The sequence below is a fragment of the Mus musculus genome, chromosome 18, assembly GCF_000001635.26.
Source record: "Mus musculus strain C57BL/6J chromosome 18, GRCm38.p6 C57BL/6J".
Taxonomy (NCBI): Eukaryota; Metazoa; Chordata; class Mammalia; order Rodentia; family Muridae; genus Mus; species Mus musculus.
The window spans coordinates 46,457,630-46,474,812 of record NC_000084.6 but is presented as its reverse complement, the minus strand read 5'-3'; the positions used below and the strand labels follow the sequence as shown (position 1 = coordinate 46,474,812).

At 44.8% G+C, this 17,183-nt stretch overlaps 1 non-coding gene and 1 pseudogene across 2 annotated transcripts in view; both read left to right on the top strand.

The window, feature by feature from the left end:
* The window catches only part of Gm4107, a 139,603-nt gene that overhangs the window by 16,236 nt on the left and 106,184 nt on the right, over window positions 1–17,183 (top strand). Inside the window, exon 2 of the transcript XR_001782500.1 lies at window positions 3,501–3,583. This is a non-coding gene — a transcript (predicted gene 4107). The remainder of the gene's footprint in view (window positions 1–3,500; window positions 3,584–17,183) is intronic.
* Window positions 8,997–9,879, top strand: Mospd4 (motile sperm domain containing 4; annotated as a pseudogene). Its single transcript, NR_045438.1, has one exon. The product of NR_045438.1 is annotated as a motile sperm domain containing 4 (transcript).

Sequence of the window (17,183 nt, the reverse complement as noted above, 5' to 3'; positions counted from 1 at the left end):
AGTGTTGTTTACAAGCATTCTAGGGTTTGTTTAGATTTCACTGTCAAACTCTGCCACATTTCTCACAAAAATCAGTCCCAAAGGTTAACCACAGGGCCAGGTCTTGTCACAGCAACAGACCCAGTCCCTGGTACCAATGTCTCATATTAGTGATATTTATTAGTGTTGTGACAGAATGCCCGACAGATGCAATTTAGGGCTCATGGTTTGAAAGGACAATCTGTCATGGAGGAAAGCATGGTGGGTGGGAGTTAAGGTGGCTGGCCATACTGTCAATAGCCAGGAAGTAGAGATGAAAGCCGGGCTCTGCAGGACACCAGCTCATGGAATTGGTCCTGCCCACATCCAGTGTGAGTCTTTCTAACTCAGTCATGCCTCCCTGGAAATGCTCTCACAGACAGGCCCAGAAGTTTGCTTTCTCTGTGATTCTAAATCCTGTCAAGTTGACAACCAAGATTAACATCGCATCCGCTAGCAGCTTTGCTCTCTCCCCTTTCTCTACCTTTCTTCTTACAGTCTCTCTCCTCTCAGTTCTCTCTTCTCTGGGAGCCCACAGGGCACACCATCATTCATTAATGTAGCTCAAGGTGGGCCACTTTCAAAACACACAATGCAGCACATACCTCCTTACTGCTAATAGAACCTTGCCTTTATCTCTTCTGAGGCGAGCGGCAAACTTAGCTATTAGTGTGTGCAATTCCCGTCTAATGAAACATGAAGAAACTGCTGGCGCAGGGGAGTGCCTAGGGAAGTTTTCTTTTGTCTTAAAAAAAAAAAAAGGAAAGCACTTGCTTTGGCAGCACATATACTAATTGGGTTGATACAGAGATTAGCGCAGTCCCTGTGTAAGGGTGACACCCAAATTCACGAAGCAGTCCTTTTGCAAAAAGGGGTGATCACTTTCATCTTGTTTCTCATGTGTGGTAACTGTAAGGTAGGTCATCTGGATGTGACCATCTTGCTCTATGAGGGAACAACCCAAGTTGGGAAATAGCAACAGGCTGAGTGTGAAGACAGAAAAGAGGGTAGATCCTTAGTTATGTCTTTGTGTTGTCATTGTCACCATCATTGTTGTTTTGTTTTATTTATTCATTTGTTTGTTTTTGAGACAGGTTCTCTCTATGTAGTTCTGGCTGGACTGGAAATTTTCTATGTAAACCAGATTGGCCCTGAACTCACAGGGGTCCACTTGCCTCAGACTCCCAAGTGTTGGGATCAATGGCGTGCCCCACAGTGCCCAACTTGATGGTGACGTTTTCGCAACAACACATTACCTACTCTGAAGGCTCTTGACTTATGGGTTCTTCTCACAAGAAATATAGCTTCTTGTCCTCTTCTGTCAGTCATTTCTGCTTGGCCTACATGCCACACAGACAGCTGCAGCATAACTAATTCAATTAGGACCATAACTAATCCAATTAGTACCATCGGTATACCATCGTATCATTACTACCTGTTGACTGTTCGCTCTTGCCAGCCATGATTGAGGTTGTCCTCACTACACCCTTATAAGCCAGGTGCTTTTTCTTTCATTGGTTCTGTTTTAGACACAATGGAATCACGGCTCAGTGGAGTCACACTGGAATGTCACTGAGCTGCGTCTGAAGCCCCAGGCACTTAACTCCGTGTTTTGTTAATTCGTGCAATACAACAGAATCTTTGTTATCTTTGTTCTATTGATGAGGAACTTGCAGTTGAAAGAGAGTTAAGTTCTATCCAGCAATTGCTCAACCGAGAACACAGAGCAAGGTCCTTCTGGGTACAGGCCTGTGGGTCTAAGCTCTTCCCAGACTGATGTGCCTGCTTGCTGTCAGCCTTTTCTCTAGCTCTTCCTTCTCCACCCCTTATCTGTTTTGTCCCTCTTCTGGGGCCTTGTTCCCTTCTCGTGACCACTGTTCCTCAGCTCTGCTTCTAAGTTACATAGAGTTTCATCACTGTAGTGCTTAGAAATAGGGGATTGTGCTAGATAGTTTTATTTCAACTTGCCACAAGCTAGAGTCATCAGCGAGGAAGAAGCCTCAATTGAGAAAATGCCCCTATACGCTCAGGCTGCAGGTAAACCTGTAGAGTATTTTCTTAATTAATGATTAATGAGGGAGGGCTCAGTCCTTTGTGGGTGGGCCCACCTTTGGAGAGATGGACCTGGGTTCTATAAGAGGGCAGTCTGAACAAGCCATGAGGAGCAAGCCAATAAGCAGCACCCTTCCGTGGCTTGTGCATAGGCTTCTGCCTCCAGGTTCCTATCCTGCTTGAGTTCCTGTCCTGGTTTCCTTCAACAATGAACACTCATATAGATGTGCAAGACGAATAAACCCTTTCCTTCCCAAACTGTTTTGGTCATGGTGTTTTGTCACAGCAATAGTCACCCTAGCTAAGACAGATATCCTTCCTCAGCCCCTGCCTTTTGGCAGTCCTAAACCTCTGATGAAAAGATGCAGACCTGGGATCCATGGCAACCACCAAACAGGGAAAACCACACAGCTCATTTTCAGCTTGTTTCAGTCTACTTTGCCTGGGTATGGAGAAGAATGCTTTCCTGCACCCAGCTCATGGGTTGTTCCAACTCAAACTCTGCTCCTGTGTATAAGTCAGATTGGCTGGGGGAGGGAGAAGGAGGAGAAGGAGGCAGAGAAGAGTTGGGGGAAGCCTCTACCATATTTAGGCCCAGGCAAAATTGGATACTGACAGTATTTGTTTTGTTAGGTTTTTACATTTTATTTTATGTGTGTTTTGCCTGCGTGCATGTCTGTGTACAACACGAGTGCCTGATGCCCACGGAGTTCAGGAGAGATTGTTAAATTCCCTGTAATTGAAGTTACAGATAGCTGCGAGTCACCGTATTTGTGCTGGAAAGTGAATGTTGGCCATCTGGAAGCAGTTCTTAACTGCTGAGCCATCTTTCCAGACCCAGAATATTGTCTACAGATCGGAACAATCCAGGGGAAGGAAGACAGAAAGACAGTGCTGCTGACGTCACTGATCGGGAGCGGGTCTAGTTCAGCGCTATGGCCCTTCAGTACAGGTCCACATGTTAGGGGGGGCCCGAACCATAAAATGAGTCTTGTTGCTACTTCATGAGTGTAAATGTGCTACTGTTAGGGATTAATGTAAACATCTGTTTTCGGAGGGTCTCGGGTGACTCCTGTGAAAGGGTCATTCAACCGTGTAAGGGGTTGACCCACAGGGTGTGTTTAAAGATGTATTTGTTATATCTAAGTACAGCACCAGAAGAGGGCATCAGATCTCATTATGGATGGTTGTGAGCCACCATGTGGTTGCTGGGATTTGAACTCAGCCCCTTCAGAAGAAGCAGTCAGTGCTCTTAACCATTTGGCCATCTCTCCAGCCCCAACCCACAGGTTGAGAAGCACTGCTCTAGAGTTTGAAATTCCTCGATGCTTGCTAGGTATGCTGTGTCTGAAGCCTCACCCTTCCCTCTTGCATTACGATTCCCCTTTCCTTCCTTCCTGCAGATCTGAGTTGCGTCTCTTCTTTTCCAGGGTTCAGTCCAAATCCTGCACAATCCTTGAGACACGATACAAATCGTATTTATTTTGAAGCCTTTTGAAATCCACTGGCTCAGGTAAGGCCCTTTCCCCTAAAGGTAGATAGATGGCCATTTAGGAGCTACGATGACTCAACGCCAATGCACATAATTCTCTTAAGTTGCGTCCACCCCTCCCCCAATCCCATTGGGCGTCGGGCCCATCGACAGCACTGGTCTTTGTAGTCACTGGTTCTTGAGGTGTCCTGCTTGAATTTCACTCATGAGACAATGGCATAGCCATGGTGGAGGACAGCTAATGTTTTATCCGATCCTTATTCTTTCTTGCCCTGGAGACGTCTCTCCAAATCTTCCTTTCAGTAGCTGGAGAAGGGCTTCTGACTAAACCTGCCAGTTATTGTATTTCATCTCTCAAGTCATGTGATTTGTTGAACGAGAACTTATTCTTAGAGTATAGCATAAGCAAGTACCAGCATGAATCACAGTGAGACTGACTGATATGGGGCTTCAAAAGAAGAAAGGAAGAAACTGGAAGGGAAGGGAAGGGAAGGGAAGGGGAGGGGAGGGGAGGGGAGGGGAGGGGAGGGGAGGGGAGGGGAGAGGAGAGGAGAGGAGAGGAGAGGAGAGGAGAGGAGAGGAGAGGAGAGGAGAGGAGAGGAGAGGAGAGGAGAGGAGAGGAGGAGAGAAGAGAAGGGAAGGGAAGGGAAGGGAAAGGAGATTTCTGTTTGCAAAAGCCATGATCTTATCTCTAGGAAACACCAAATTAATCACCAAAACACAAACTTAAACTTGGCAAAACTCAGTAAAAATTAGGTAAGATACATAATTAAAACACAAGAGTATGTGTGTTGCTGGGCAGTGGTGGTGCACTCCTTCAAATCTCAGCATTTAGAAGTTAGAAGACAGCCAGAGCTACCTAGTGAGGCCCCATCTCTGGGAAGAAACAAACAAACAAAAAAAGTCAGTATGCTTTTATGAACTAACACAGATCTTATCACAAACAGAACAATCGAAATACAAAAACTAATGCTATTTTAGTACCATTGGGAAAAAGAAACAAAAACCAAACCAAAACAACCAAACCCTTAGGAATGAATACAACCAAGGATATAAACAATCTGTAAACCCACACTATAAAACTTCGGTGAAATGGTGAAACTCAAGGCACGAATAAATGAACTGATACAGCACCTTCGTGGATCAAAACAGTGAATATTATTGCATATGCTTACACAACGCAATCCAGATAACTAGTGCAGCCCCTACATTTTAGCGACATTTCCCCACAGAAACAGGAAACAATCCTATTCATATAGAACCCCAAAGACCCTGAATATCCAAGACAAAGACCCTGAATATCCAAGACAAGCATGAGCAAAAAGAAAAAAAAAAAAAGTGAAAGAGCCACACTGCCTCATTTAAAGCTCCTACAAAGCTACAGTCACCGCCAGGGGCCTGGGGCCAGCATAAAGTCAGACATATTGCACAATGGCACAGAATAGAGAGCCGGGAAACAAATGTGTGAATTTACTGTAAGATGACCTTTAACAAAAATGTCAAAGGTGTCAGGGACACACAGGGAAGAAAGGATGGTCACCAGGAGGCTGGGGAGCTGGCTTAGCGATGAGGAACATGCACTGTGCTTGCAGAAGACGTGGTGAGTTCAGTTCCCAGCAGTCACGCTGGGTGGGACACAGGAGCCTGTCACTTCAATTCCTGAGGTATCAGACACCCCTGGCCTCCTACACAGGCACAGGATCCACGTGCACATAACCTCACACAGACGACACAGTCGAGCACGGCAGTAGGTTAAAAAGTGGCAATGGCAGCCTCCTTATAAATGGCATTAGGACGGTGAGCTATTCACAGGCATAAGAGAGAAACTAGATATCCATCTCATGTGAACTCGAGTGGATTAATTGCATCTCTAAAATGTGAGGCCTGAAACTGTAAAACTCTGAAAATACAGGGGAAGTTTTCTTGGCAATAATCGGCGTGGATAGTGTTTTATTGGCAAGATTTAAAAGCAAGAAGAGAAAGAGGAGAAACAGGTAAGTGGGACTACATTTAACTTAAAATCCAAAGTGAGATTACATTTAACTGGGGGTAGTGGTGCACACCTGTAAGGATCATGAGTTCAAGGCTAGCCTGGGTTACATAGCAAGAGTCCAACTTAACAAAATTTTTTTAAAAAATCACAAAATTATGAGTACGTGAGGTGATAAGTTAATTAGCCTGATTTAACAACTTAATAGTATATACATACATCAAAACATTGTGTGCTATAACATATACATTTTTATTTGTCAATTATACTATAATAAAGATGTACGGGGCAAAAGGAGAGACATTTTCTTGGGAGACAGAAGTCCAGTGTTCTCAGAACAGAGCCAAAATAGGGGAAAATTGGTGACTATTTAGCAAGAGAGAAATGGAGTAAGTCCAGACATCATTTGATCTAAATTATGGATCCAAATAGTCACCCTTGAAACTTTCATTTCCTGTAGAGACTATGTTTCTCTTTGCTTTTTTTGCTTACAGTGGGAGTTTTATCAACTAGAAACCAAAGCCGTAACAAGTGAAGTTTCTCAGTCACTGTATTGTTGAACCTGTGCTGTCAGCGTATGCCTACTGGGAGGAAGGCACTTGCTGCCATTGCAAGCAATCGGTCTCAGCTTTTACTCCTCCCTTAGGTACAGGAGAGAGAAGGCAAACCCAGCCTGTGGCCTCAGCAGCCTAGGCTCTGCTCGGGACCAACCGTATTTTTGGTCTTTTTTGATTGGTCTGAGGGGATTCAGGGTGAGTGACAGCGCAGAAGGCTGTTACGGGGCCACATGCCTTCAGGTTAAAGAGGCCTATGAAGAATTTCTGTGTGGCTGTGCCATAGACATGTGTACTCCAGACGGCAGGCATGGGGAACCCCATAAATTAGGAGAGGTGAGAGGCCGGCAAGGACAGGTTCATTAAGAGAATGAAGCAGTTGTCAGCCAGAAGATGTAGCAATTTAGTAACTTCGAAAAGTGGAAATGGTACTTCTGGAGACTTCGATGCTGCTGCTGCTCCTACTCTTCTTCCTCCTCCTCCTCCTCCTCCCTCTCCCCTCCTCCCCCTCCTCCCCTCCTCCTCCTCCTCCTTCTTTCTCTCTCTCTCTCTCTCTCCTCTCATTCTTTCCATCTCTCCCTCCCTCCCTCCACCCCCTCTCTTTACTGTTTTGGCTTCTGTTCTGTTTTGAGGCAGGATCTTGAGTAGCCCAGGCTGGCCCCAAAGAAGCTATGTAGATGAGGATGACCTTGAACTTCTAACTTTCCTGCCTTTGGGTCCCAAGTGCTGGGATTTACAAGCACGTGGCGCTCATGCCTGGCTGTACTTCCATGTTGGGCTCCCCGTCTCCCTGCTTTGTGTGCTAGTCACCCTTGGCTGAGCCCCATGCCTGCTCCTGGTTTGGCAAGAACTGGCTGTCAGTGTTGCCTGGAAGCCTCCTGCCTCACTGTTTATTCTGGGAGAAGGAAGTCCAGTGGCTTTTAAGTCTTAAACTTGATCTAGTGACCCAGAACACAGACCAATACTTCCCATTGTTATTTGGCACAGATCACCAGACCTTGCCATGAGAGGGAGGGATTGGACTTAGGTGGGAATGGGGCCAAGGCTTGGCTATGGGGTGGGGAGTGGGGCATGGTAGTGTCAATGTGTGACAGAGATGGAGAAGCTCAAGGTAGACATGGTTTTCATTTGCCTTAACTGAAGGACCCAAGGACAAGAATGACAACTAAGTCTGGCTCTCGTAAGGCTCCATCCCACCCTTTTTTTGGAGTCTAAATCCTGCCTTCCTAGCTACCTAGCCACCACTCTCTGGAATGATTTTTGTGACTTCCTTAAACCACTGTTGGATTTTTGTGTGAAATCATGGTATTTGCAAGGGTATGATGCAGTCAGTCTGCTGCATGGTTCTCTACAAGTGCCCCGAGCAATGGCCATGTGTCAATGAGAATAATTCCACCCACTGGGCCCAGAGTGTGCCAGCCTCATAAACTTGCCTTCTTTTCTATCTGTTTGCTTGTGCTTTGTAGTTTTGGTCCTGTACTTGAATACATTAAGACCCTTCGCCTGCGCTGGGCTCAGTGGCAGGGCACTTGTCTAAACGTGTTTAAAGACCTGGGTTTGATGCTCAGCACCACAACAAATGAAAACATCTTACAGTAGGATGATGTTATCTCGTCCCTCTGTACATTTAAGGAATATTTGCTCGTTGCCAGCAGCCGCTCAGTCTGGGTATCCCTTCGCTGTAGGCAAGAACCAGACCTTATCTAGGAGACTGTAGCCTAATGATATTAACCAGGGCCAGAACTGCACATGACTAACAACAGATTTGGGTGTGTGATGTAAAGACCCTTCTTGTTGTGTATTACTTCACCTAACCCACACAAAGCCGACATCAGCGTTTCTGTTATCTGCTTCCTAGATGAAGAAATCAGGGCTGAAGGGGCTGGCTGGATTCCTACTCAAATAACACTCAGCAAAGTGGCAACTGTGTCCTGCTTCACACCCCTAAAGGCAGAGGGAAAGAAGGACTTCTGAAGCTCTCTGCTCGTGCCACCTCCTGACAGGAACCTTGTTTTAAGTGGAGCATGGATATAAAGCTCCTAGGAAATATATAACACTTCCTGTATGTTTCTCATTAGATGGGATTCTAGTTGGATCTCAGTTGCTGTGATAAACACTACAACCAGAAGCAATTTAGGGGAGGGTTTCTTTCAGCTTACATTCCAGGTCCATTATTGAGGGAAATCAGGGCAGGATCTTCAAGCAGGTCCCATCAGAGGAATATTGCTCTGCCCCACCCTGTTCCCGCACCTGCCTAGGACATCTCACATAATGAATGGTGACAATCTCTCACAGAGGGGATCATAGGCCAATCAGCTGAGGCTCTTCCCAGATGACTCTAGGTTAAGTTGATGTCCACAACTAACCAGCACAGCGATCTAGGGTAGGGGTGCCCTTGTAATAATGGGAGGGTAAATTTACCTATCGCTACAGAATCAGACACCTAAAAATACTTTAGAGAATTGTTAAATTTTTTAAAATTCAGTGTATATTTTTCCATTCATTTTCGAATTTTTTTTTTTTTTTTACAAAGACGTTATCATCACTGTGTGTAGAGTGCGGGAGAGGTAGGCAGGTAAAATTTCAGAAGCGCTTCACTTACCGTTACCATGTTTAATACACGCGGACCCTCCTTCCCTCAAGACTCAGATATGTAGATCTGATACTCAGACACGTAGATCTGAGTCTCAAGGGGCTCAGATACGTAATTATTTTACGAGATGTTATGTCACAGTTCTTTGCCTGTTCAAGCTCAATAACCCATCTTTATCTCGGAGGCAAGGTTTTACAAACCATATATCTTCACACACTCCCCTCACTTCTGGGACCCAGGATGCCCAGGATGGGGTCGCGCGTGGCCACGGCGGTTGTGACGCGGAGACCCGGGGTCGCGAACCGCCACCCGCTCCCGTCCCCATGGCGTCCACCTCCCGCGCCCCCGCGAAGCCCCAGCAGGTCCTAGTCCTCGACCCACCCACGGACCTCAAGTTCAAAGGCCCCTTCACCGGGTTGCTCACGGCGCATCTTAAACTGCGCAACCCGTCGGCGAGGAAGGTGTGTTTCAAGGTGAAGAGCACCAGCCCTCGGCGCTACTGCGTGCGGCCCAACAACGGAGTCATCGACCCGGGTTGCACCGTGACCGTCGCTGCCACGATGCAACCCTCCTGCTGCGGCCCCAGCAAGGAGGTCAAGCACAAGTTCATGGTGCAGACAGTGTTTGCTCCTCCGGACATTTCGGATCTGGAAGCCGTGTGGAGGGAGGCACACCCTGGGGAACTAATGGATTCGAAACTGAGGTGTGTGTTTGAACCGCCGACAGAAAGTGACAAACTGGAAGATGGCTTGAGACTCAGAAAGGCAACGCATCCCGACAAGCCCAGACCCTCCTCCTCCACGTCCTTGAAGCCGGCTCGCAGCACGCCTCTTCCTGTTGTTCTGCTGGTGATCGGAGCAGTTTTCTTTGGATTCTTTCTAGGGAAATTCGTCTTGTAGAGTGAGGCACGCACACTATCCCCCTCACCCTACACTCCCCCTCCCCCAACTAAGACCAGAAAAAAAAATTCTTTATCCATCATCTATTGGAAGTATGGCCCGCCCGCGGTGGCAGATTTTGTGTGCGAGTAGTCACATAGGCTTCTTCACCCCTAATGATCTCTTGTGATTGGAGGACGCAATAAATGAACAAACCAAATAAAGAACTGATGGGCTACTGGACAGATTGCCTATTATCGGATCATCAAAGCCAGTTGCCCATTCAGTGCGTGGTGAAATGCAACAAGAAATGTTTTGTTTTGGTTTGTTTTGGTTTGGTTTTAATAAGAGTTCCAGAATTGTTCTTGTAAATGTTTATTTTGCGAGTCCCTTTAGTTTTCACCTGCTGAGTTACCTCTTGATAAATGATTTACTGAGATTTGCGTACCTGCTCCGGTTCAGGCAGTGCCAAGAAGTGTTCTCTGGGGGAAGTGGTATCTCTTAACACACCCTAATAAGGCAATTTTTTTCTCTTTCCCTTCTGAGGCAATTGTTGACTTGAGTTTTTCACCTTTACCAATCTGCCCCATGATGTTTAACTTTTCTTTTTAAATATGTTAACAGATGGGGGGGGTAGCTTCCCTACTATGCCTGTTGAGTCACTGGGGTGGTTAGAAGAAAAGTGAGAATTTGAGATTTACACTGCATGACTTTCGTTTGCATTGAAGCCCTTCCACCTACTTCAGTATTTGTAATTAAAACTCAATTTATGAAGGGAAAGAATTGGTAGGAATTTTAGGCTATCATGGTAGTTTAAACAACTCTAAGTGATTTGTTTACAGAAATCGAAAACAATCAAATTTGACAAGGGTGCTGTGGTTGCCGTGAATTTGAGCATGTGCCATGCAGCTGTCTTGGGCTTAAGTTACTACATTTTTTCCTATTTTTTACAAGGTCTTTGCCAGGAAGACTTATTCTCCTGGATTTTGAAGTACTTATTAACCCGCCTAATACTTCTTGTTACTTTAATACTTATTTTGTCCTAATCACAGTTAAATAAAATAGGGTGTTTTTTCCCCCTGCCTAATTTCACATTCAAAATGAGTCTCCAATAAGGAAAGGGACTTTTCCTTTGCAAATCAAACTGCTAATCATGTAATTCCCTCTTTGGTATAAATTCCCACTCTGGGTTCTGGTAGTTTTCTGCATTTGGCCTTGCATCTTCATTTATTTTATTCATACTAAGAACAATTTTGGAATCTGAGAAAATATGTCACATTTTAAACTGAGGCTAGCCCAACACAAATGACTTTTTATCCTTGAATTTAGATGTTGGTTTGGTAGAAGATGTGCTGTGCCCGAGGAGAGACTGGCCCTTGGGTGTTGATGTGTGGTACGGTGAACAGGCCAGGCCACTGAGCCCATTTTGTGTGAGAGTGAGATGCTTCCAAGTGTTTTGGTTTTCTTTTCATTTTAAATGTGTTTGAGTTGCTCAGATCATAAGTGTTGTTCTGGTACTCTGAGCCATCTTTTATAGAACCTCTCGCTAGTGACTGGAAGTTTCTGAACACTATCAGCTACTGCAGGTGCTGTCTGTCAGCTGATGCTTGTGCCGGCTCCTGCTGGTATTCCCCTCCCAATAACTGGAAAAGCATGACTAAAATACTCTAACGTTTCCATCCCATAAGTACTGATTCTACAATTACACTTAAGGCTCCGTATATAATCAACATCCCTAGCAATAAGTATCAAGTTTGGTATTTTGTGTCTTTTAAAAAATATTTTAAACTGGGCGATGGTGGCGCACGCCTTTAATCCCAGCACTTGGGAGGCAGAGGCAGGCGGATTTCTGAGTTCAAGGCCAGCCTGGTCTACAAAGTGAGTTCCAGGACAGCCAGGGCTATACAGAGAAACCCTGTCTTGAAAAATACTATATATATATATATATATATATATATATATATGTATATATATATATATATGTCTTATTTATCCTCTCTATTTTATTCCTGGGGGGGTTGGTTCTGAATCCCTATGAGAGTAGAAAGAACTTTTCTGTGTTTTACCTATAGGGAAAAACAGAACTGAAAGTAGATCTCTGGTCTTTTGTCTGCTCTAGTAACTTTGTAGAAAAAAAATTTACTAATTTGATAAATGGCTAAAATAATGAACAATGTTATTTACTAAACATACGTGAGATATGTTCCTCCCACTTGGCATGGTACTGCTTGCCTGAAATCCCAGCTCTTAGAAGATGGAGGCTGAGGGTCAGGAGGTCAAGATCATTTCCAGCTACATAGTTTAAGGTCAGTGTGTATTATGGGAGAAAGAGAGAGAGAGAGAGAGAGAGAGAGAGAGAGAGAGAGAGAGAGAGAGAGAGAGAGAACCAGGTTAATGTGTATATGTTTAGGCTAGATATATTTCTCATATTGATTATTATCAGGTGCTGTCAAAATCCATTGTGTTTTTTAGGTAGACATTTTATAAAGTACACTATGAACAAATAAACTGCAGCCTCTGACTACCCGACACGTAACCAATGGTTACATTTCTAGTTCCCAGAACAGTGACTTTTTTTTTTTAACCAAACTGGGGAAGCCCAACATAGGGAGGGGTATCTAAGAGTTTAGAGGTGGGGGTATTTTTGTTTCCGATAATGAATGATCTTGCTCTTCCCTCCCAATGCCTTGATTATCAGAAGGGCTGGGCTAGTCTGGGAAACAACTACAGTGATTGTAGCTGAGGCTTTTATAACTCTGCATTCTTCTGGCTTAGCAGTCATAGCTTGCTTCCTCATCTTCATTATAATAGGGTTGCCACAATTCTAGCTTACCCCAAAGAGCCCGAGTTGCAGATTTCCTCTGAGACATCGACAGTGCTTTCCTGTACTGGCCATCTCCTTGGTTTTCCTCTTGGGCCATCTGCTGAGATCACAGCAAGGATACAAGTTTAGATTTGGGGATCATATTTTAAGACTGGCACTGATAAACAAAGGAATACAGGCATAAAAGATGTTGAAATGCCTGGAAATGATTTACTTAAAATACAAGGAAGAAGAAAGGTTTAACATGGACGGCGGGAGCCAGGTTGATGTCTTTAAATGATTAAACCTCTGTCATGTGTGCAGGTAAGAGCTCTTGTTCAAGTTATTCTCGTGTCTAGACTGAGGTCAGGAGGAAGAGGTCACATAATGGCGAATTCCAAGACAACAAAATCAAGTGAGGGAAAGTGAACTCCCTGGAAGCAGAGTCCTTGACCCCTCACCTGCCTGACCTGGGGAAGCGTTCTTATTCGAGAGCACAGTAGGGGAAATATCTGAATTAAGGAGAACGTTAGCCCATAGACTTGCCTCTTGAAGATTAAGAAATAGAAATGTTCACAGAAATTATTATTGGAGCTTAGGAAAGTGAGGTTCTGTTAGCAGTTTGATTTAGCTGGTTCACAGTACTAGCTCACGGAGTGGTTGCTAGAGCCCACATTCCTAACCCAAGTTCAGTCATTCAGGGCTCACCACAGGCTGTCCCCTCTAATGGTTCGGCTCACACACAGCTCAGCTTGTTTGACGCTGCACCTCCCTCAAGGGCATCAGTTGAGTTAATGGGGAAAGGAAGAAAACTCTGCTGGGCTTTGAACGATTTGCTCCGTGGAAGCTATTTACAGGAAACGAATGCCATTTAGACTTGTCTCTTCCACCAATCAGATGAATCCTTTCCTTTGTAAAAAGAGGCACATCTGTCACAGACTGTGTCAGTGGAATACTCAGCTGTCTGGCTGTCCTAGAACTCACTTTGTAGACCAGGCTGGTCTCAAACTCAGAAATCCGTCTGCCTCTGCCTCTCAAGTGCTGGGATTAAAGGCGTGCGCCACCACCGCCCCGGGCTGGAAGTCCTTTTCCTGAGGATCTTAATGTTACAGCTCATTTAGATCAGGGCCTTCTCTGACGATCTTCAGTGAAACAGCTCTCCCAGACATGATCTTAGCTTGTGTTTATTTTTTTCTTCGGGGCGAGCTTGTACACATACACTTTATTCAGGGTGAACCAAGGGTTATATAGGTTTGGGGAAGGGGTTGAGACTCTCCAGGATGGGCAAAGCTCATTGGCTGAAGGGTAAGGTACTAGGATGCCTCAAGAGCGTGGGAAGGCACTCCAGGAATCTCAGGTGCTTGCTGATTGCATTCTTATCGATCTTATCAGGAGAAAGGAAGCTGAACCTGTATTCTAGCCAAGGCTAGGTGCCACATTCCACAGGTTGAGAGTATAGGGGGTTTGAGCTTCGCTGACAAGGTCAGAAAAGGAGCCGCTCTGCAGGTAAAGGAGTCTGCCATTTTGACTCCATCCTCTCACTTTGCATCCTGCTGCTCCAGGAATGTGAAGATGCACCTGGACATCGTGGGCACCGGGGATGTAAGATGTATCAGCAGTGACAGCCTTCTTTGTTTGGCACTTCTATTAAAAATGCTTCGTTGGTGCAAACCTGTAATCCCAGCACTCAGCGGGCTAAGGCAGGATGATGCTGTGAATTCAAGGCCATAGTAAGTACCAAGCCAGCCATAGGTATAAGGTCTGATTTTCACTTCCCCACAATACTTTAGAGCATCTGTAACGGTCAAGGTACTAGGCTAGACATTCCAGGGAAGGAGGAAAGATGCACACGTATGTCCCGTGTCCTCTTGGTATTTCAGATCTAATGGGGAAACTGGAAAGAGTTCAGGTGCGTCCAGTAGGGTGTGTGGAGTTAGATCCCAGGCTAATGCAGGCCAGCAGTCCACGTGTTCATCATTTGTTCTACAGATGCTGATTGTGTGTCTCCCCGTGTCAGGTGCTGTGCTTGGAACTGGGAGTATGACCCCCCCCCCCAAAAAAAAAGGGTTCTAGAGAGATACAATGGCTAAACATATATTCATATGCAAATAACATTTTTTCTTTAATTGAAAATAGATTTATTTTTTCATACTATATGTTCTGTTGACAGTTTCTCTTCCCCAACTCCTGCCATCTCCCCACTCACCCAAGTCCATATTCTTTCCTCCTTTCTCTCATTAGAAAACAAATAGACATCTGAAAATAAATACATAAAATATATAAAATGATAAAAACTAAACAAAACAGGATAGAATAAAACAAAGACACTGGGGGAAAAGAGCCATACAGAAAGCATAAGAAGCACATACAGATGTAGAGACACACACATCGAATTCCCACTAAAACACAAAATCAGAAACCGTAATAGATAAACAAAAGACCCATAAGGTTAAAAAAAAAAACCCTAAAATGTCATTGAATTCATTTTGTGTTGACCACCTACTGCTGGGCATGGCCTTGTCCTTAAGACTCCATTGGAGATAGCAGCTGGTTTAGGGATGGGGGCTTGGGTACTCTTCCCTTCTCAGCTCTGGTACCCTGGTCTGGTTTAGACCTGTTCAAGTCTAATGCACACTGCCTCAGTCTCTGAGTTCATATGTGAGGCAGTCCTGTTGTGTCTAGAAGACCTTGTTTTCTTGGTGTTTTCTATCTTATTTATTTATTTTTTTAAGGTTCAGGGTCCCAGAAGGTTCAATAGCATGAGGAGCTAATTTAAACGGTGTGTGTGTGTGTGTGTGTGTGTGTGTGTGTGTGTGTGTATGATGACAGAGTACTCTAAGACATTAGTGTTAGCAGGAGATGACATGTAGGAGAACAATGCGGGTTCCCCAGGCAACAGCAACAGAATGAACCACAAGTCTTGAGGAATTTTCTTTGCATTTCAAGAAACTAAAAGGTTGGCTGTCTTAGTTTGGCTTTTGTTGCTGTGAAAAGACACCATGACCAAGGACACTCTTATAAAGGCAAACATTTAATTGAGGCTGGCTTACCAGTTTCAGGTTCGGTCTGTTATCATTATGGCAGGAAGCATGGCATCCTGCAGGCAGTCTTGGTGCTGGAGGAGCAGAGAGTTCTAAGGCAGCCAGGAAGAGACTGTCTTCTGCACTGGGTGGGTGGAGTCTGAGCACTGGAGGCCTCAAAGCCCACCTATACAGTGACATACTTTCTCCAACAATGCCACACCTCCTCCAATAAGGTCACACCTCCTAGTAGTGCAACTCCTATGGCAAAGCATTCAAATACATGAATCTATTGGGGCCAAACCAATTCAAACCACCACACAGGCTTTGTCCTGAGCTCGCTCAAAAGGAGAGAGGTGATGGATTAATTTCTTTTGCTAGGCGATGACCAAAACCATGACAGAAACTAGGAAAAAGAAGGAACGTTTATTTTGGCTTATGGTACAGAGAGATTTCAATGAATCATAGCAAAGACGGGAGCTGCTCTATATGGCAGCAGGAGTATGTGGCAGAGGCACACTGGCAGAGGCCAGGCATTGAATTACATTAGCCTAAATCACAGTGGCCACCGTAGGCTTTGGTGTGGTAATGATACAGAGGCCAATTTTAATGTCTATGTTGGGATTAAAGAACAAAGTGACATTTTAATCAGTATGAAATTTGTCCAGCTAACCTACATTTTTGGTTCTTCCCACTTGAGTGTTGAGGACTCTGTAATATGCTTTCCAGGAACTTTCTCTCATGATCACTCAAGCCTTGGCATTGGCCTACTCAAGTGTCACTGGCCTGCTCTTACACCATAGCTGTTGGTTTTCCAAGATCCACCATGCTGAGCCTTGCTGGCTTCTGTCCTCTTAGGTACCTCCTTTCCTCATCTACTTCCTCTGCTGACCCCAGTGAGGTAGTCTGAAAGGGGGAAGTCACCGGGTACTTAGTCAGGGGTAAAGACTATGGGATGAGGCAGCTCGAGTAGGAGGACAGGGGCCCAAACAAACTCTACCAACTTCTTTTAATTTTGCCACAGCCTTGTCTCCTTTTAGTCATCTCTGATTGGAAAAGAAGAAGCTGTAGGGAGATGTCCTTTCACTTCCCCAGTCTCAGGTCCCATTAGTAGGAACGATGAGTACAAGTAGAAATAACCCCGCCAAGTGTGGCTTTCAAAATGGCGGCCCAGATAGCAGGAGAAACCACTGAACACTTCACTGATGCCTAACACTCTCTGAAGGCAGTCATGATGTACCAAAGGGATGCACTGTATACCCAGCATCCTTGAAGATAGCCACCCAAGGTCTTCCTGGACCTCATATATCTGTTGGATTCCTGGTCTTAAGCATTGCATTCTTGAGAGAGAAGCACCGAGAGAGAGAGAGAGAGAGAGAGAGAGAGAGAGAGAGAGAGAGAGAGAGAGAGAGAGAGAGAATGACCCATCAACTCCATTTCCTTTCTGGAATTAGGGAACTGAGGAACTGCCCAAATTTTCTCCATGGTTTTATTGGGCAATAAGCGCTTTAACTGTACTTTGCCCTAATGGGCTATCATGTAGCATTTTTCTTTCTTTTTTTTGGGGGGGGGATCATGTAGCATTTTTAAAGGAAAGATTTATATACTTCTGAAGCAAATTAGGGTGTGATTTAAAAAATCTGATAGGAGTATCAGTACAAGTTTGTAACCCCAGCACTCAGGATGCCTGTGAGTTTGATGCAGGAGGATCACAAATTTGAAGGCATCCTGGAGTACATAGTGAAAAATCTATCAAAAACAAACAAACCAAGCCCCTAAAGTT